This window comes from Sinohyriopsis cumingii, chromosome 9 (genome assembly GCF_028554795.1).
Source record: "Sinohyriopsis cumingii isolate HCF-2022 chromosome 9, ASM2855479v2, whole genome shotgun sequence".
Lineage (NCBI taxonomy): Eukaryota > Metazoa > Mollusca > Bivalvia > Unionida > Unionidae > Sinohyriopsis > Sinohyriopsis cumingii.
The window spans coordinates 30,054,681-30,068,645 of NC_142969.1; positions in this window are offsets into that span (position 1 = coordinate 30,054,681).

Consider the following 13,965-nt stretch of genomic DNA (forward strand, 5'->3'; position numbering starts at 1 on the left):
TGACACGTGCTTTCTCCACAACATATTCTGGCCGCCTTTTATAATATATATGATATACCATAACATTTCATCCCATAAAACAAACTAAGCCACGCTGGTGTAGCCTTGATATTGAACATATATAATATTTTAATTGAAAATCAATGCATATGGCACAATAAATTCCTTAAGGCATCGTATGTATTAAAATCCATTATGATTAAATTGTGCAAATGCGTACTTTACTAATCTCTTCTTAAACACAGACAACACTTCGAGAAAGTACACGTGTGTGCATTAGTCTCTGTGTATATTTAAGAACAGTAAAATAAAAAATTTCGCTAAGAGCAGATTCGCATGCAGATAGTGGTCATTAAGTTACATATATCAATGCCCGTAAGCGGTTGTAAATACTATAGCCCTATATATGATATATATATCTCTTCTGTATATAGTACATCCCAGTCCTGTATTTAATATACATTTTCCTATATTGACTATATGCCTCTCCCATATATAATATAGATCCCTTCTGTATATAATATATACATATTGTATTATTAATACAAACATTTCGAGTTAGGTGTTCTATTGTAAACGACAATTGTAACGTTTGACATCTCCAAACTTAGACGGAATTATTATGATGCCCATCGTCTCTTTGTCCGTCCGCTTTTCCGCATGTCCTTAATATTATCCACTCCTAAATCACTGTGTTATAGGTCACCAAACAGGGTACGTCTGTTTCGTGTTGATCATATGTTTGCGTCTGTGATTTAAAACGACCCGCCCCACACAATGTTACATGCAGTGGTCATCCATGAACGTGATTCTGATGTCAGACATGCAAGAATTGTAATTACAGTGAAATAATTGTACAGTCTGTGACCAACCTTTATATCGGCAAAAACATCAAGATGGCAACGGATTTAGCATTCCGACCATTAGCAAGGAGGATGGGGTCGACGAGGATCTGTGGTTAAAGAAACCTTATTTTTTCCTGAAACTAGCTCCAGTTACTCCAATTACTCTTGCAAAATGTTTTTATGATGACACGGTGGCAGTAACGGTCGTCATGCAGGGATCCAAGATAACAACAGCGGCTGTTTAGACAATGCTTATATTTCATTCTATGTCACAAGAGACAGGATTGTTATGATTAATGGATTAGTTTCCTTTGTTCTTAAACATAAACGATTGTGTTTAATTTTTTTTAAAAAATCCAGCATCTGGAAAATTCATATTCATTGATGTGATACATTTATATTAAATTGTTCTCGACAAACTGCATTCATAAGTATGATGCACAAAAATACTGAGGAAGGCATTACTTATCTCTGTGCAATAACGTATTACTGGTCCAAAACATCCGTTGGTTTCCGAAAATTACAGTGATGAGAATTTGCAATGGTTTTTGAGGTGGTCATTAATTCTGCAGTAATTTAAGCAATCGAAAGATTCAGTTAGACGTCTTTTGTTAATATGGATAAGGTAACATTTCGGTACAAAGCGAGGAAACAAAAGGAACCAGACAATGGCATTTATAGGAAAGAATTACGAATATGCAGTGCCTAAGAAACTAGAGCCTTGGATCTCATATAAGCAGGAATGAGAAAGTAAATACATCCGATACATATTTTAGCCAACAACAATATCTCTTTGGAAAATATACTCCAGTACTTTGAAAATGTAGATGGGGTCCCAGGACCTATAAATGTAATTTCTTAACACCTGAGATAATTTTTGCCATGATATAGTCTATCTTTACTGACAGTCTCTTCATCATACATCAGTAAAGCAATTGTTCAGTAATGGTATTTGTGTGTAGTAGAAAATTATGTACCCCAAAAAAGGGACAACTTAATAATTTGATACTCTTCTGTTTCTTTCTTACTGAATTTTCTTGTTGTTCTTCATCCTATCTATCTCTATTTACATTACTGTCGCAATTTCCTCAAAATCCTTTGTTCAACATCTAGAAATGTTACTGATCCATTTGATCTATTATAATATCCTTGATTTACGGTGCCCAATAAATGCATGTCGCCTTGTAATATACGAAAAATGTGCTGGGTCTCCCAAAACAATGCACTTGTCTAGGAAAATAGGAGTTTGGTGCATACATTTTATTGTTATGTTCAATTCCCGAACACCCACCTTAATCGGGTTAAAATTTAGGTTGCATAAAGTAAAATGATATCTGCAAAGGAGCATAACGTATCCGTATTAAAAGTAAATCATAGCTATAATTCTAATTATCTACAAACCCATATTTTGTCTTATCTCTATTTGTATGCATGCATATTAAAACAGAATCGTATCTATAAACGGTATTATATACTAACCAATATATAGTCGTATCTCTCTATTTTTATGCAATATTAATTCATAGCTTTGATAACTCTAAGGCTTGGTGGATAAATGCATGTTTGGGTTTATCCCTGTGCTCCAAAATCTATTATATATCTTTGTGAAAACATGTACTGTACCCTAGACATTTCAAACCAAACTACGGACATTTAAAACATTTCCAATAGCATGAAAGTTATGATCCGATGTAATGTACATCCCCAACGGCTTAGTCACATTCTCTAAGTAAGCTATACAATTTTTAAAAGATTATTATGAGCACAATATTGAAAAACTGCTGCTGTAATACTAAAAGTATAGTGAAAAAATATGTGTCATACATTATTCATCTTATATATAAACTTACTGCGTTTTTGTAATTACCCTATACTTCATGGATAAACATATTCGATGGAAATACCCCGTCCGTTAGTATTTGGGTCAGGACACAATATACTGATGTTGGATATAATGTTATGACGAATATGTTTGTACATATATTAATCATGATTTGGGAAGAGCTAAATGGGGTACTATTGCTCTGTTCATGCACATACCTCATTTATGGTTATAATATAACAACACTTTAAATAAATAATTGCTTTTCATCTTCATGTGTGTCTACTTTAATAAAATGCAATGATATATGAGCATCAAAGCCCAAACATGTATATAATTTTCAACGCTAGTAAGGGCCTGAAGGAATTATTTAGAGAATACATTCAGATCCATTAACAACCATTTCCACAATACATCCAGATTTTCTTGTCTGATACTTTCTTATACGTTTTGTGGTCATGGTCATAGGACCGGATAGTAGCTATACTCTACAATGTAATTATTTATATAATTTTATAATAGTTTTTTCATGCATCTGTCGGTTAGTTGTAATATACAAACCATCCACTAATTTAAACACTTTAACTTTGACTAAGTATAAACTGAAGCATTATAGTTCCAACTTGTACGAATCGCTTTAGATCTCACAACTGTTAGCGATACGTGATTATATGAGGTGAAGTGAACATCAATACTTACAAGAAACCACCAATCTTTAATAGTGGATACTAATGCCTTACAAACGTTGAAATAAATAACGAACCTGTGGTAGCAAAACGCATGATTAAACATATTAACACAACATTAAAATCCCATATCATCAATTAATTGATTAAATAACACTACGTAGTTTCTGACCTATCATTACATTAAAACACGAACTAATTGATTTTTAGACACTACTAAAACTAAAAATTATCAAATGCTGCCAAACATTAAATCAAATATGAAAAAAGCACCATTATGGAGTTATTTTGCAAAGTGGAAACCCCAAAACTCGTACACACAGCAAAGTCTAGGACCTAGCAGGGTATACTATTTTATAAACAAGTCACGATTCTCTACAGACACTGCAAATGGTGTGCACACATCCATAGGAGGTGCTGAAATCGTTTCAGGTATGAACACCGTGGTCTGCACCAGCGAAACAAGAAACTCTGCTGCATAAACTCACAGTAATGTGCGAACTGCAAAGGCGAAGATTAGGTAACAGTTCTAACTGCCCTGAGAAGCCGTAAAAATAAAGTATGATAGTTTATAAATGACTGAACTATAACCAAGCTATAAACAAAGTAGAAAAGAAGTTGCAATAAAACTGTCATCAAAATCAAGTCAACAACGGGAAGTTATCTTGAACATCGTAAATATAGGGAGATAGTTTGATGATTATTTTTAGTAATTAAAGAACAGAGTTGGCAAAGACAGCAGATAATAAGCAAATATAGTAATTTAATAGAAATAAAAATAGCAACATCGACAACTATTGGTATCTAGTAGCGGAACGAGAGTGGTATTAGACCGCACACCGACCAACTGCTCATAAAATTAAAAGAAACTGCTAGATAAAAGATGGAATATGCATTCAGAAAACGGAAATGATTTATAAGACAAATATTTTTACAACGATAGGATACGACACCAATTATTTTAAATACCCAGCAAGCTTACGAAAACGCTGTTTCAATACGTTTGAAGAACTAGGCGATATTTTAACAATTAGGGGTGTTATTTATATGTATATTCTTTGTAACTTCTGGTTCATGATTTGATTTGATTTTTTAAAATTTATTTATGGATGTAGATTATAGTTATTATCTTTAGTTAGATCTTACGTGGTTAATGTCTGTTGCATGGCTATACTAGAACGTAAAATTGCATAGGCTATATAAATAGATAACTTCATTTATTTGACTTTAATAAAACTCTTTCGGGATTAGTTTGGATTAACTTCATAATACTGAAAGTTCCTCAAACATTTTTATTAATAAGTTTGATTATTATGTTGTTTGTTATGTTTTACAAAACTTGTTGGATTTTCTTCTTTCTGTTACTTTGTTTAGGACCATCGAGTCGTAACATGGGATATTATAGCCATGTCCAAAATACCTTTATTGACAATGTAATAAGAACACACAATGCAGTAGCATAAACACCAGTACAAAAGACAAGTGACACAGTACATAAACCGAGTAACATATAGTGGAACGACGAATGTAAGATAGCATTTAAAGGGTAAAAGAGTTTTAAATAGATTCGATAGGACAAAACACGTCTTAGACGTAATGTAAAGATAATGCGGCCAGAAGTATCTCATCACATGCAAAATAAAACACACAGGATAGATTTCTGCTCTAAAATAAATCTACAATCTAATTCTAAATAAATATGGAAGCAGATCAACAAAAGTTTTAAAAGCAATAGTTTATTCCCGTTCAACATGGAAATAGCTCTGAAACCCAAAACGTAATCATTGGACGATGTTTTCCTGTAAGAGTCGCGACACAAACCATAGTGAAAAATTAAAAAAAATATAAACTTTGAATAAATCAAGAAATCAGTGGTCTCAAATTCAAACCGCCCTGAGGACCGCATGAAAGCACATTCGATGTCCCAAGAGCCGCATCACCTTTGTTATCTCTCATGACACCTTGAGTCGGCAATCATTTTCTGCATGCCACATGTTACGGCGTGGCGATCCGCATCCGGCCCGTCAAAGGTGTATTTGAGACACCTGCAATAACCTTAGTAACAGTGAAGAAAATTCTGCTGCTAATAAATATGCCATTCTTTAAAATCGAACAGATCAAACTGATAAAATTCAGAAACACCATCCCATATCAAAATTAATTTTTATGAATCTTTGGATGCAGAAGCGAAGAGTTTGATCTAATCGACATTCAAATACATTGCCTACAGTGACCAAAACTATTCAGAATTATCCAAGAAAAATAACTTTGTTTGGAACTTAATTCGCCTGGTAAATGAGGGGGATGTTGCTGGGGGTAATCTCAAGCTGAGATCCAACATTCCCATTGCAGGAGTGGGGTTGGGCGGGCAGAATTTCCCTTTACGCTATTGTTGTTGGATACCCATTGAAGCTGGATGAAGTCAATCCTGAGCTTCTCTTTGTTGATGGGTCCTCATGTGGCTGATGAGTCCGACACGAGATACGCATGTCCTGGAGCCGTGTGTGCACTGGATACATCTGTTGGTTCCTGACTTTGAGACCTTCCTTCGTTCCCTGGCGTCGGCAACTTTCTTACTGCAGACATCCTCGAAGGTTTTGCACCCATTAGGAACAACTGCACGCCAGTCAGATCTATCCTTGGCACAGGACTCTGGGTTTGTCACAGATATCGAGCAGCATCGCAGGCTGTCCTTGATGGAGTCTTCGAATCTTTTCTTCGTGCGACCAATTTTTCTGTGTCCACTAGATAGAGCTCCATACAAAATCTGTTTGGCATTCGAGACTCCTCCATACGCAGAACATGACCCGTCCACCAGAGCTGGAATCTCATGACCATCGCTTTGATACTGTTTAAGCCTGCTCGATTCAGCACTTCAAGGTTCGTCAATCTGTCTTGCCATTTGACGCCCATAATCCAGAGCAGGGCTCTCGTGTAGAAGCACTCAAGCTGCTTGTTGCGCTTCTTGTATGTTGTCCAGGTCTTACATTCATATAGGAGACTTGTTAGCACAAATGTTTTATACACCTTTATCTTTGTGGATATTTTGATATTCCTGTGGCTCAACACGCGAGAGTGAATACGTCCTAGTGATTGACTGGCGCTGCTGATGCGTGCCGTTATCTCTTTCTCTAGCAATCCATCGGCAGATGTGATGCTTCCAAGGTACTGGAAGTGATCGACGTTTTACAGCTTGGTGATTTCGAAAGTCACAATCGGAGAACGATCTGTGGTGCCTGGGACAGGTTAGTGAAGTACCTCTGTCTTGTTCAGACTGATAGTAAGTCCGAAGTGTCTCTAGGTTTCTGCGAAGCAAGTAACAATGATCTGGAGATCTGCTTCCGTGTGTACCATAAGAGCACAATCATCCGCGGAAAGTGCTTCAAGAAAAAGTTTCTCTATTGTTTTGGACCGGGAATTCAGTCGGCGAAAGTCGAGGAGAGTGCCATACAGTCTCTACTTCATGTACACTCCTTTCTGGAGATCACATGTAGAATGGTTCAGGACACGTGTGAAGAAGATGTTAAATAATACTGGGGAGAGAACGCAACCCTAAAAACGTAGAATAGCTGAGAGACATGCCCGTTGTAGAGAATGAGCTGCGTCATACCGTCGTGTCGCCACCCTCGGGTTAGCAGACAGAGCTAAATGTGTCTCGCTAAGAGTGACAATATCAATCTTATATCGGCCTAGTTATTTGGCTTTGAGAACTATTCTTCTCTGAGGCCTGGGTGTATCTTATTTGTCCATGAGTGTGCGTACGTTCCATGTACCAATAATGAGTTTGGTTTGTTTATTCTTATAGTGTCGACTTCAGTAAGGGTTAACTGCCAACCGCGGCTAGCCAGCCCGTTAGTTTATAGGAGAGGCAAGTTTTAGGACACCTTTTCTAGTCCCTTCCTTTACTAGGGTGAGCAGTGCTGACCTAAAGAGGGCTGCTCAGTGACCTGGGATTCTGCAGGACTTGTTTGCTCTCCTGGTTAAAAAAACAAAGACCACTTGTCCATAGACTGCCTCTGTGTAGGTGCGGTACTATGACTCCCATTAGTAACCTCTACCTGTCGCTTCGTCCCTTCCCCATCGCCGTTGGACTTGGAGGATAAGGAGAGTAGACAGTAAGAAGACGCAGGGGTTTGCAGTAAAGAGAGTTGCACAAGAAAAACCTGCGCGTGAAGGAGATTATGGTAAAGAAGCTGTTGCGCTAGAGCAACCTCACCCTCTCGGCCACAGAAGTCAGAGTCCAGTGGCACGATAACTCGTTACGGATGTCAACTTCTTTGGCTGCAGTGGATGGCCAGGTCTTCATTTGTGCTCCAACGTTCCCTCTGCACTTCACATTGCATTGCTAAGCCATTTCCTGGCCACTGGTTCATCTGATTGATCTCATCCACCGAGACAGCCGGAGCAGTCTTCGTATGCTGGGTTGAGCAAGTCTCTAAAATCACCGGACGGCTCGAGACCTACCGGCTACCCTCACCTACTTTAGCCCGCCTGTCAGCTGGAGCTGTCTTCATATGCTGGGTTGAGCAAGTCCCTAAAATCACCTGAAGGCACGAGACCTACCGGCTACCCTCACCTGGTTTAGCCCGCAAGTTGAAGCGGTTTCCCGGGGTGTGTCCGTTGTCGCATTTGGGAATCAAGGGAGGACCAATATGGATTAACTACCCTTGGGAAGGCACGATATGTTCTAACCATCAGAGGTACTACCTCTCCCGGCGACCCCAAACATCTTTACGTTGCTGGGTATTATAATTATACGTGGTGTTAATTTCTATCGATTACAGTACAAATGTGTATTCCCTAAACGTTTAACTTTATTTTACGTCTATTGTAAAAGATGATGGCACTTATATGCTAAGGGGATAAATGACTGACGAAGTCAAATTAGGAAAAATATTTTCACCCAGAACATAGATCTTCGTTCAAATAGTAAATGGGATAAGATCTTCACAGGAAAGGTAATACTATATCTGCCACGTGCGTAAGGAGGAAGCTAGTCATTATGAGAGATCGTTTAGTAAAGTGATTGTTGCCGAAAAGTTTCGCCCGTCTATATATGACATTTTGATAATTTGCATTTTATGCGGACGTCTTATCCGTTATGTCTGTAACATTTTTTATTATCTACAATGTCGATATAAAATAAAAACGACTGATTGCACTGTGCATATTTTGATACAACTAGACTGCCCTAGAAGTTGATCTTTAGTTGGAATAGTAACTACACAGCACTGAATTTTATCAGTTGGTTTTGTACGTGGTGTTGGAAGATTTGCCTAGGTCATATATAGTGCATGAGTAATAGTTGTATTTGTGTCCATTAATTAAAGCCCATATCTGTTGATGGGAATGAAATATCACGAGGATGTAAATCCTCTTGTTGACTGAGATCACAAGCTGGAGTGGATGCCTCCGGTTTTTTGTTTTCTGGAAGGATTATATTAATGGAAAGATATGAAATCAGTGTAAATTTCAATTAGTCACAAACAAGTCTTTTTGCTGGCAGAAACAATTAAGTAGAAAAGGAAACTGATAATACCTGTGACATAGACACGACTCTTCGTTGTTCGATAAGAAGAAGAAAAAGAATGAGAGGGTGAGGTATAGCTGAGAAAAAGAAGAAAATTAAAAACGAAAGAGAAAATATAGATTAATATGTTATCGATTTTAACAAAAACACTTTTTAAAATTACCGTAAGGATTTTGCTAAATATTGGTCGTTATATAGGAGTATGGCCAGCTAGAGAAATTTTCGAAAACTAAAACTGCCTATTCATATTTTAATATAAAAAATGCAATTTTAGTCAAGATTAAAAATACTTATGCATTGTTGAAAAGAGCGCAATTAGGCAGTTATGCACACTTTAAATTTGCGAAACGTCCTATTTATATAGTTACAGACATATAAATTATCAATAAATCACTGAGATTATATTATTTATGTGACAGCAGGGAAATTAAAGATGAATTCGTGTTTCAAAATATATTAAGAATACAGATTTAAATTTCTTTCAAGGTCCCGTGTTTAATATTGGTCTTAAGTAATAAATCTGATGAGGCCAGAAGAAAAACAACACAGTTTATGTTTTACCTTCAAGTTAAGGAATATTATTGACCAATTAATTACTGATGTATATCATGTCATATGTAAGCAAGTATATGGCTTACCACCTTGTTCTCTACTTAGAAAATACCGCTGTTTCTCCAACTCGGTTATGCAGTTTCTTCACTGTATAATATTTTAATTAGGCCATTATATAGTATTTCTCACATGAGGCGTTAAAATTAATGTTCGACACCTGATATTACTTACACCCATCCTTAAGTATTGAAAAATGGTCTATGGTAATGAGATTTATACGCTGTTATACAGACAAATACCAAAATGACACATTCCTCTTTCTAGGTAAACTACTTATGATGATATATGCTTTCTACAGGAACAATGTAGGGCAAAAATGTATGTTAGGTGTATAACAAAGAAATATGTTATACAGTGTTCTGTGTATGAAGGTTCTTCATATTTATGTTGTCTTCAAATAATCGTATTGGACGTATACAATTTTTGCTTGTTTCTTGGTTAATCAACAAGAATTGCAAAATACAAAGACAATGTAATAAACTGTAGTGGTAAAACTACTTACATATTAACTATGTTATTTAAATGCGCCGGAAAGTGCATCCTTTAGATTCGTAATTGTCAGCAATTTCTAACCAACAATGATTTTCAAGTGTGGGTTTTCAGTTCGCTGAGGAAAGTGGAAGTGCAAATGAATCCATGTAATACCTCATTTAATCTTGCGCTTACGATGGCTGCATAATTGTTTTACGGGATAAATGTTGACAGAGAGCAGTACATTCAGCTAAGGAAATTTCATTATCAGAGAATATTTCATTTTAATAAATCAAAATAGTTATCACTCCAATTTGTTCATCCACTTCCCTTCCTCGTGATATATACGTCCCTTTTAATCATCACTGTGTCAGTTGCAACATTTGCCTAAATACATATACACAAGCGCACATACCTACATACATACATACATACATACATCCATACACCCCCACCCCACACACCCATCCACCCCCACCCACACATACATACATACATACATACATACATACATACATTCATACATACATACATACATACATACATACATACATAATTTAAGAATGCGGTATATTTGGTATGATGAATTCCTTGCAGCAAATTCCAGCATGACACATCTGAATAAAGACGTTGAAGAAAGAAGTGGCTGGAGATGCAGAGAAAAGAGCTTATCTGGAAAAAGTAAATTGACACTAAACCAAATGTTCCTGTCATCTGGATTTCTGTTTAGAAATGAAAGGTATATACATGAAATTGTTTTAATTAATATCATTATATCAGACAATCAGGAAGAATTGTTATATAAAAGAGATACGTTTTGAATAGCAGAAATATAATTAAACACGCTTGAGTTTTTTAATTCCGTTTCAGCAGTAATCGAACCTGACAAGTAAAGACCCTAATCACCTATCAATGGTACTAACTAGATTCAAATAGGAATCGATTTGCGCAGCGAACTCTAATAATGGCAGCCATCACCTATCAAATGGATTATTACAGAACATTGATCCATTCAAAGCGAATATTAAACCAGCGTTGAAATTAATGCATGGTTTTTGATGGGTGCCACTATAAGTGACGTGTGTTTGATTACTGCTTGGAAGTAAATAGTACTATATAACATGTTTGATTCGTGCCTGCTGGCAGGCATAAACTGAAGCCCTTGTTTAATGTTCGCTTGGAATGGATCAATGTTCTGTAATAACTTGTTTGATTGGTAATATGTGCCATTACACGCGTCTGCGGTTCGACGTCTACTTGGACCAAATTAATACTCTCTGTCCTGCTTGGTAGGTTTTAAAAAGTATGTCTGTATTATTTATTCTTATAATTGCCTATAGCAAGAAAGTCTAAATGAGTTGATTCAAACGTTTCATTTTATAATTTTCTTGAACATGCTTTGCATATGCACACCATATGCAACCCAACCCAGACATCTTGTCACATTCTCATAATCGATGGTGGAGCTGTTCTCAATTGATAGAATAAATGATTTGGAAGGGTATGATCAGGAACATAACCCAAGAAACAACACACAACATCCGTACTTAAAAGTTTAAAAGATTCACTATGTATAGATAAAAATTACATATTACTATCAAACTTATTTGACGTGTCATCTATGTGTCTGATAGAAAAGTATGACAGTTTCGCATTGACTTTGATCTGATTACGAATATTCGAGACTACAGGCGGGCTGACAGACAAGTTAGCACAATTAATTTAATTCTAATTACCTAATACATGTTAGGGATATTGATTCGTGACATGTCCCGTCTTATAGTGCAAGATCAGCATGTCATGTCACGATATTTGTCTTCGTATTAGGATGCGCAATTTTAATTTTCGAGTAGTATGATTGTATCACCTTTCTTGACATACTTGGATATATATACTGATTTCATCAAAGACACTCGTGAACATGTGTTTTATAACATCTCAATGTCGAGTAATTACGAGACCAATATTTCGGCCCGTGCGAGTAGCAAGTATGCCGTAGTTACTCCTTTAATTAATATAGCACTGAAACGTATAAATATGATAACGTGTCATAGTAGAATACAACAGAAAAAAATCTCAAGGAGACATTTCACGTTGAGGTTTGTTATTATTAGTATGATCATTTCTTTGTTGTTTTATTATATCTGAACATGTGAATGTTTATATCGTACAGCTGCAAATAGAACTATGTTCTTGTCCATGACTGCCTCTGTGGCAACAATTGTAGCATCATTCGAACCAGTAACCTATTGGTCGTGGAAGCTATCCTCGAACCACCGACCCATAGCGAGTCCTGAATTCTAAGCAGTGACCCACAGTAGCTAATCCAAAGTTTCACTAAATGCCTGCAACAGAATCAATTATGTCGAAGTTAAATAAGTATATTTCGTCACAGTTACTGTGGAGTAAAAGAAAGTACCAGGAGATCAGAATCGCATTACTCTCGCGGCCTTAATATCATGCCTTAACTCTACTGGATGATTAATAACTTGTGTGGTTTGGAGACACTAAAATAATTGTACACTTAGACAACCTGACAATATCTTCAGTTTCCTGCCACCCCAACTCCTTTAGAGCAAGTAAGCCTCAGGCCAGTTTTTTTTCGAGGCCCTTTACGTTGAAGGTTAGTGGAAATCGGTGCTATGGAAAGTGTGCTTGCCAGAAAGTAAACCTGCTATTTTAATAAAATAATGCGATAGTTACGACAGCAAGTCTATCCAATATGAAAAAAAATCCCGTATTTGAAACGGTGAATAAACATAACATGTTTCTAACTTTAATACAGTGTTTAATGTTATTTCAGTTTAACGATGTTAATATAGCATGAAAGAGGCAAATCGATACTAAGGTGAGAACATTTGTATTTTATGCTATCCTTTGGGAATTGTTGAATGCAACGTATTCAAGCAAATCATATACATATGTATTATAAAGTCTGGCTATTTATTTGCTAAACATGGTGTACCTTGCAGTTTTTTCAGCTGTGGTCTCCAATACAAAGAAACTTATTCTGAATAACCTTCTTAGTGAATTCATTGAAACAGTACACCTGTGCTAATCAAGGTTTCATTATGATTAATAGCTGCACAATAATTAAAAATGCACTCTATACTAGTAAATATTTTTCTATGGCTTGCATCTACATTATTTACTTTAAAGATTTGGATTAATTTCATGTTTCTGTTTTGGACTTACATTATATTATAAACAAGTTTGAAGTTAAAGATAAAACCAGGCTCAACTGAAATCGATCTTAATGTTCAAAGTGTACAGACTTTTCTGCAACAATTAGCATTGCCTTTGTTAGTTACCCATCTAATCTTACTGATACTGATGTGTAATCTATGTTTGTATCCCACACCTACATTGGAAATATTCTGGTTTTTCAACTGACTCCTGACATGTGTTTTTAATTTGATAATAGGTTCACCGAATCTAGGGTTCACATATTCCTGTCAGCTTTCAATAATATTCACTGTGTAAAATGAAGAATATGCGGAAAGCGTGTACGAGAGGGTGTGTCATAAATACAAAGCCACGTTCTCGTTTTGTTCCAAGTCGGGGAAGAGCATGTTTGATATCCGTACAGCTTTATATGTTTCCATATGCCTTGACGAAACAATACAGTGAATCATATTCATTAGTTTTGCTGATTCGGAACACACATATGCTATAGAACGCAAAATCGATTTGAACTTCAAAGATGATATGAGATAAACTGTAGAAAGGCGGGACGAATATGTTCGTTCTATATAAAACTTGTTGTGCGTTAAGTTTCTCCTTTCCTATCTAGAAAGTGTAGTACTTGTAGAAAAGTAGTACATGAGGTGATATTCATAGAGCTCTAGGACATTGCTTCTCCCCCTCTAAATTTGCACATTAGTAGCCTAGCTTTAATGAGGTACCTTTTGCATATAAAACTGATTGTTCTGACGTTTCAAATCATATTATCCAGTGCCCGCAAATTATCACGGTCTATAATACACACAGTCTCCACTA